We start from the raw sequence: 6,825 nt of genomic DNA, 5'->3' as shown, positions 1-6,825 counted from the left end.
TCCTAGGCTCTGTTCATTTTTTTCTTTCTCTTTCTTTCTGCTTCTCAGCCTGAGTTGTTTTACTTGTCTTCTCCTTGAGTTCACTGATTCTTTTACCAGTTCCAATCTGCTGTTGAAACTCCAAAGGGAATTTTTCTTTTCAGTTATCCTGGTTTTCAACTTCAGCAGTTCTGTTTGGTTCCTTTTAAAATTTTCTATCTCTTTATTGAGAGTCTCATATTACTAACTCATCATTTTTTCTGATATTCTTCAGTTCTTTCTCCATGTTTTCCTTTATATTTTTGAATACATTGAATTTTTTTTAAAAGTCTTTGATCAGTATGTCCAAAGTCTGGTCTTCTTCACTGATGGTTCCTGAATTTTTATCTTGTTTCTTTGGATGGGTTGTGATTTCCTCTTTATTTGTCTTGTAATCTTTTGTTGCACAAAACATATTTTAATATTTTAATGTGTTAACTCTGGGATTTAGTCCCTAGGCTGTCTGTACCTTATGTTTGTATCTAGTTAGCTAAAAGACAGAGATTTTCTTGAGTGCCAATGCATAAAACAAACAAACCAATGCATAAAACACCTTTCACAGTCTTTGCAAATTGGCTCTGCATTGGCTGGTACTCTCCTTCAGAGCTCAGCCCTCCTATCAAGAAGATCAAGGCAAAAAAACCATCATTTCTGAGTCTGAGTCTTGTCTGGGAGTCATGCTTGCTTAGCCCAGGAACTCCCCCCATTTACAGGGACTCAAATGCCACTTGGTTCCCTATGAAATAGCATTTTTTCCCCTCCCAAGTATTCTTATTATATGAGGTATTCTTATTGTATATGATGTATAGCCTGGTAATTATCTTCCCCAGGCCACTTTGACTTAATTGTTTCCTATACCGTTTAGCTGTCTGCCAGCTGCTTCCACCTACAGGGCAAGTTCCGGGAGGATGAACCTGAGATGAGTTTCCTAGTTCAGTGTTTCAGGCTGCCTCCTGATAGACTGCCACCAACATACTGGCATCTAAATATGCACATAGATGTTACTCTCCTCCCTCTGAAACAAGGCCAGGGACCCATAATGGGAGTACAGAAGAAGGGCTAGCAATGGTACCACTTGCTTCTCCTACTTTCTTGATTTGGCACTTGCCCAGTTACTGCAACCCTTTATCTGTTTTCCAGAGTTTTGAGGAAGATGGCTTTGCCAGTTTTGCTAGTTGTTCAAGGACTCTGTGGGAGAATGGTGCCATGGAGTGTCTTACACTGCCGTCTTGGTCAACTGGAAGTCAAAATTATATGTTTCACCTGAGAATCTCAGATCCATGATTCTACTCACTCCAGCTTTCTCCATCCCTGGCTAACCATCCTCAGTTGCAGAGGACATGCCTTCAAGTACACTTATTCAATAAGCATGTATGAAGGATACAGTTTGTGTCAGGCTCTGAACTGGGTATGGGAGGTTCAGCAGGTGTGAGACTGGCAAGGTCTCTGCTGCTGCTCATATGTGAGGCTGGCAGAGCAGACAGTGAGCGCACTGAGAGGGTGTCAACCTAGAAGGAAGAGCCTGAGATCCAGGATGACAGGAAAGGAATGCCATAGGCAGACAGTCACAGGGTAGGCCAGAAGGCGAGCTGCACAGACTGAGGCAGGAGGGGGGTCAGTTCTTTGTGTTGTCTTTAAACCTCTATTTCCTTATCTGCCTGTGAAGGCAGAGTGCTGAGGCCTCCTGGACTGGCACGCATGGCCGTCATCACTTCACGGCCAGGGCCTTACCCCTTCAGACCTGCATCCACCGTCCCCCCAATGTTATCTTCTTTTAAAGTATACTCTGACATTTTTGAGAATTGCATCCTCAAGACCTTCAGCAACACCCAATTACCACTGATGCGTATATTTTCCCCTAAACACAAAAGGGCAGATTGAGCACTACAAGGCCCCTTTCAAGGCTGATGCATTTCAGGAGTAAAGCTCACTAACTAGTAAGTGATGCAGGGCTACGCTCCAGCCTCCTAGCTTGCAAGTACAATTCAAATTTGTGCCTTGTTGAAATCACACACATCTATCTTGAAGGTAGCTTTCAAATCATCCATGCTGAAAATGTCAAAGCCCTAATCACAGAAGATATTCAATGCAGTATGTTTTTGAAAGAGCTAAAATTTCCTATCAGAATATGTCTGATGTTTAAAGAACTTTCTGAACACATTTGTTTTATCTCTGAAAGAGAATGAACTAAGGACAGGAGAGCGGAGCTGAGAATGTAAAGACCCTTCTCTCTCCTGTGTATTCTCTAGCATCCTGAAATCCCACTTACGATTGTGTCATCTTCTCATTTCTTAAATAAATTTAATCCCTTCTCCATAGAAGTCTTCCTCCAAGTCTTCAAACCATCTCCCATACGGGGAGAAAAATTTCCTCTGATAGTAATATTCATGATTTTCTTGGAATAGGATGGTTTATCTCCCCAAAGAGTCATTATGAGGTTACTTGCCAACATTCTCAATGGTTGCTGTTTCAAATAATATTAAACACCATTTCCTGAGTGCCTACTCCTCACCTGGCATCGGGCCACAATGGAGGAGGGAGGATTAAAAAGATTCCTGTGTTCAGAAAGCTCGAAATATGATGAAGAGGCAGACGTACAAACCATCATTATATATTATGGTAAATGTAAAGTCTGAAATAAAAAGATTCAAAGTGAGAGAAGGAGATAGGACAGAGGCAGAGGACAAATTATGGGGGCACAGTGGCTTTAAAGAAGCCCAAAGTGGTTAACAACATCACGAGGCAGAAAACCCAGGAAGATGAGGTCGGAAAAGCAAGCCAAGTTTGACTGTGAACGGAAGGAGAGAGATAAGACACAAGCTGGAGTGAAAGGCACAATCAAGGGAGAAGGATCCTATTAGTTGCACTTTAACATGCCTTGAGGGTGATAGTTTCAATTGCTTTAATATGAAGATTTTCCCCTTATGGCTGACAGCTGCCCTGGAAAATATAATGATGATGGATGGATATCTGAACAGCTTTAAATGTAATTAAACTAAGTGGGAGGAAAAAACATATCCTCTGGAATACAGATGGGAATTTTAGATTAGTATAAAGACTAGCTAATATTCTGTTTAGTGAATATCACCTTGTAGAGTTCTAAAGTAATTTTATAATTCAACATTTAAAAAATAATTATGTGTGTAAAGCCCTTTTCAAACATTTAAGTCTTCCTGGGCTGAAATCTCAGCCTTACCATTGGCTAGCTGTGTAAACCCTGGGCAGCTTATTTATATTCTCTGTTTCCAGTTTCCTCATTTGTTAACTGGAGATGATGGTACTCCTATCCTAGGTTTGCTAGAGGAGCAAATGAGTTCATTCACATAGTGTTTAGAATAGTGACTAACAATAATCAACCATTGATATATTTAAGTAATCATTGACATTATTATAGTTATTATTAATAGCAATAGTTGGTCTTGTTTTGATCACAGTTCTCATAAAAATATGGCCATTTGTTTCCCTCATTTTACAGATGAGGCAAATTGGCTGCATGTGATTAGATGATTTGCTATCAGCCCTACACAGAGCCAAATTAGAACAAAGCCTAGTCTCTTTTAAATACGAACAAACCTTTATATGAAGGGCACCATGCTTGCAGGATAAGACAGTCTGAAATTATTTTATACGTAAGAACCAAAGTGATAAAACAATATCTCTAGGCTCAAGTTCACTTTCTTCTTCTGTTTATCATAGCTGCATTGCATCACACAGGTCCACAAAAAGTTAAGGAAAATATAATCATTTTGGAGCAAAAAAAGAATAACCATAAAATAAGATAAATGAAAAGGAAAAATGTTGAAATGTAGTGAAACAGCCAAATTGATGTCATTCATAGGCAGGCTTAAGCCCTGTGGGACCTTGAGAGAACTATGATATGAATACAAATAGAATAGCAAAGCAATACTAAGGTTTTTATGCAAGAAACACACCAAGGAGGCCATTTTCATGATTTTCTATTTTGGAGATAATTCTAAGCAAGAAATAAAACAAAAATCAGTTTCTGAAATTTGGAGAATAGTTTTTTTTCCTCACTATGCATAAACTAACCTAAAATAGGGATAACTTAGTTTGCCAAAGACCAAATGGAAAAAAAGAGGGAGGAGGAAGAAAGAGGGACTAGAAGCAACAGTTACCTGGAGAGGTCTGCTAAGCAAAATATAGCAACAGTTCATTCATTCATTCATAAATGTCAAGTCCTTGTTTCCATAGTACCTCGGGAGCATCACTGTAGATCACATAAAGTAACAATTTTTATTTACAATTGTGACTAAGTTCTTGATAAAGGGTTAAACTGTATTTGGTATTTAATTTTAAAAGTCAGAAAAATAAATATATGTTATGATTTCTATTAAAAGAAATCCTTGACAATTTTTTTTTAAGATTCCCATGATTGAAGTTTAAGTATCAATTATACGGGAAATTAACCTATATAACTGATTATGATTATTATGGCCATGATGGAATAATGGGTATGCCTAGAAACAATTGCAAAACTAGACAAAATACATGAATCACCAGTTTTTAGACATGAGACGAGAGAGTGCAAGACTGTGATCCTTGAGGGGAACACCCAAGGTGAGCTACACATTTGCCCCAGTTTTCTGCCTAGGGGCACTTTCCAAACTGTTTTGGGGGAAGTAAATCTCAAGCAGAGAGCATTAGTTTTGCTAGGCAGAGATCAGAGTTCAGGGCTGCTGAAGTGGCTGGAATTTGCTACAAGATATTGCAAAGGACCGGGCAGTGCAGTGAAGAAGGTCCAGATGGCTACATAGGCATCCCCCTTACATCTCTGGCCAAGTACTAATCTCTGTGTGCACAGGGTGAGGCTTTGTAAGGCCTGGATGACCACAGCTACTGCGGAGCTGTCAGATGAACAGTGCATAAAGATGGAGTTCCAACCAGCTAGAGTGGACAGACATCACCAAAAACCCTAGGTATTTAGGTAAGACCCCAGAAAGGCCAAGCCTAAGAAGGGCTACTCTACTCCTAGAGTAAAGGCTACTCTAGACTCACCCTAACAGAGCCAAAAAACAATCTTAGGATCAAGCCATATGCCAGCACATTACCTGCCTGCCAGTACAAAACTCAATACTTTAGAAAGAAGGGCAACAAAATCTGGATTATCAACAGCTAGTGTCCATAATATCCAGCAATAAAAAATTATCAGACATATGAAAAAGCAGGAAAATGTAACACATAAACAAGAGGAAAAAATGATCAACAGAAATATACTCAGATGGTACAAATGTTAGAATTAGCAGATTTGAAATAGCTATATAAATATGTTCATGAATGTAAAGGAAAAAGGTGTGTGTAATAAGTGAACAAATAGGGAATTTGACCAGAGAAATGGGAACTAAAACATAATCAAATAGAAATCCTAAAACTTAAAAATGCGATATTGGAAATAATTAACTAGACAGGCTTAACAACTAGAAGGCTTAACAATCTTTTCTGCAAAAGAAAAGATCAGTGAACTTGAAAACAGGTCAAGAGAAACTCTCCAAACTGAAGCAGAGAAGAGAAAAATATAGACAGAAAAATGGACAGAACCTCAGTAATCTGTGGAACAATTTCAAGTGATCAAACGTACATTTAATTTAAATCCTGGAAAGAAAGGAGAGAGAGGTTGAGGAAGAAAAAAACGTTTGAAGACATAACAGCAGAAAATTTCCAAATTTGATGAAAGCTATCAATTCAGAGCCCAAGAAGGTCAACAAACTCCAACTGCTCTCTGTGCTGCTTTGAATATATTATGTCTCCCACAAAAGCAATGTTCTTTAATGGAATCTTGCGGGAGCAGACTTAGACTTTTGATTGGGGTGGAACCTTTTGATTGAGTGTTTCCATGGAGATGTGACCCACTCAACTGTGGGTGAGAACTCTGATTATATTATTTCCATGGAGGTGTGGACCCCACACATTCAGGGCAGGTCTTGATTGGTTCACTGGAGTACTTAAGAGAGCTCAGGCACCAACACAGATGCTGACACTTGGAGATGCTTGGAGATGCAGACAGAAGGACATTTGGAGACGATAAGCTAAGAGATGAAGCACAGAGCTTGTCCTGGAGAAGCTAGAGAGGACTCCCAGATGCTTAGAGAGAAATGCAACCCAGGAGCAAAGGACAAGCAGATGCCTGCCACGTGCCTTCCTAGCTGACAGAGGAGTTGTGGATGCCATTGGTCTTTTTCAGAGTCAAAGTATCCTTCTCTGGATGCCCTAGTTTGGACACTTTTATGGCTAGAACTATTTAGAACCATAAATTTGTAATATAATAACTGCCCTTTATAAAAGCCAATCCATTCCTAGTATTTTGCATAATGGCAGCATTAGCAACCAGAACACTCTCTGAAACTGTTCCTTTCTGTTTCTGAGCATAAATAAAATAAAAACACCTGGTCTTTTCTGAAATTGTAAACTTCTTGAGGTTGGAGGCTATATCTTTTTTCTTTAAATTCAGCATCCCCTGAACATCCAAGAAAGGTCCACCTAGCACAAGGTTTTGCACAATATTTTTAAATAAACAAACAGTAATTATGTGAAAAGTATCCATAACAGCAAAAGAAAAATATAAAATCTAATGTATGAATGAAGAAGTGTGAACATTAACATCCCTTGCAGCTGCTGGCTTTTTTAGAAACAGCTTTTATAGAAAATGTGCATTAGAGAGATAGAATGAACCAGGATCATAATATATTAGAACTAGAAAGAACCTTTATGATCATCTCATCCAGACCCATCAATTCAGAGAATAGCCTCAATTTAGAAGACACTATGGAGTAAAACAATCTGAGGTGTAAG

Source organism: Choloepus didactylus, chromosome 10 (assembly GCF_015220235.1).
Source record: "Choloepus didactylus isolate mChoDid1 chromosome 10, mChoDid1.pri, whole genome shotgun sequence".
Taxonomy (NCBI): domain Eukaryota; kingdom Metazoa; phylum Chordata; class Mammalia; order Pilosa; family Megalonychidae; genus Choloepus; species Choloepus didactylus.
Note: the sequence above shows the minus strand (reverse complement) of the source record.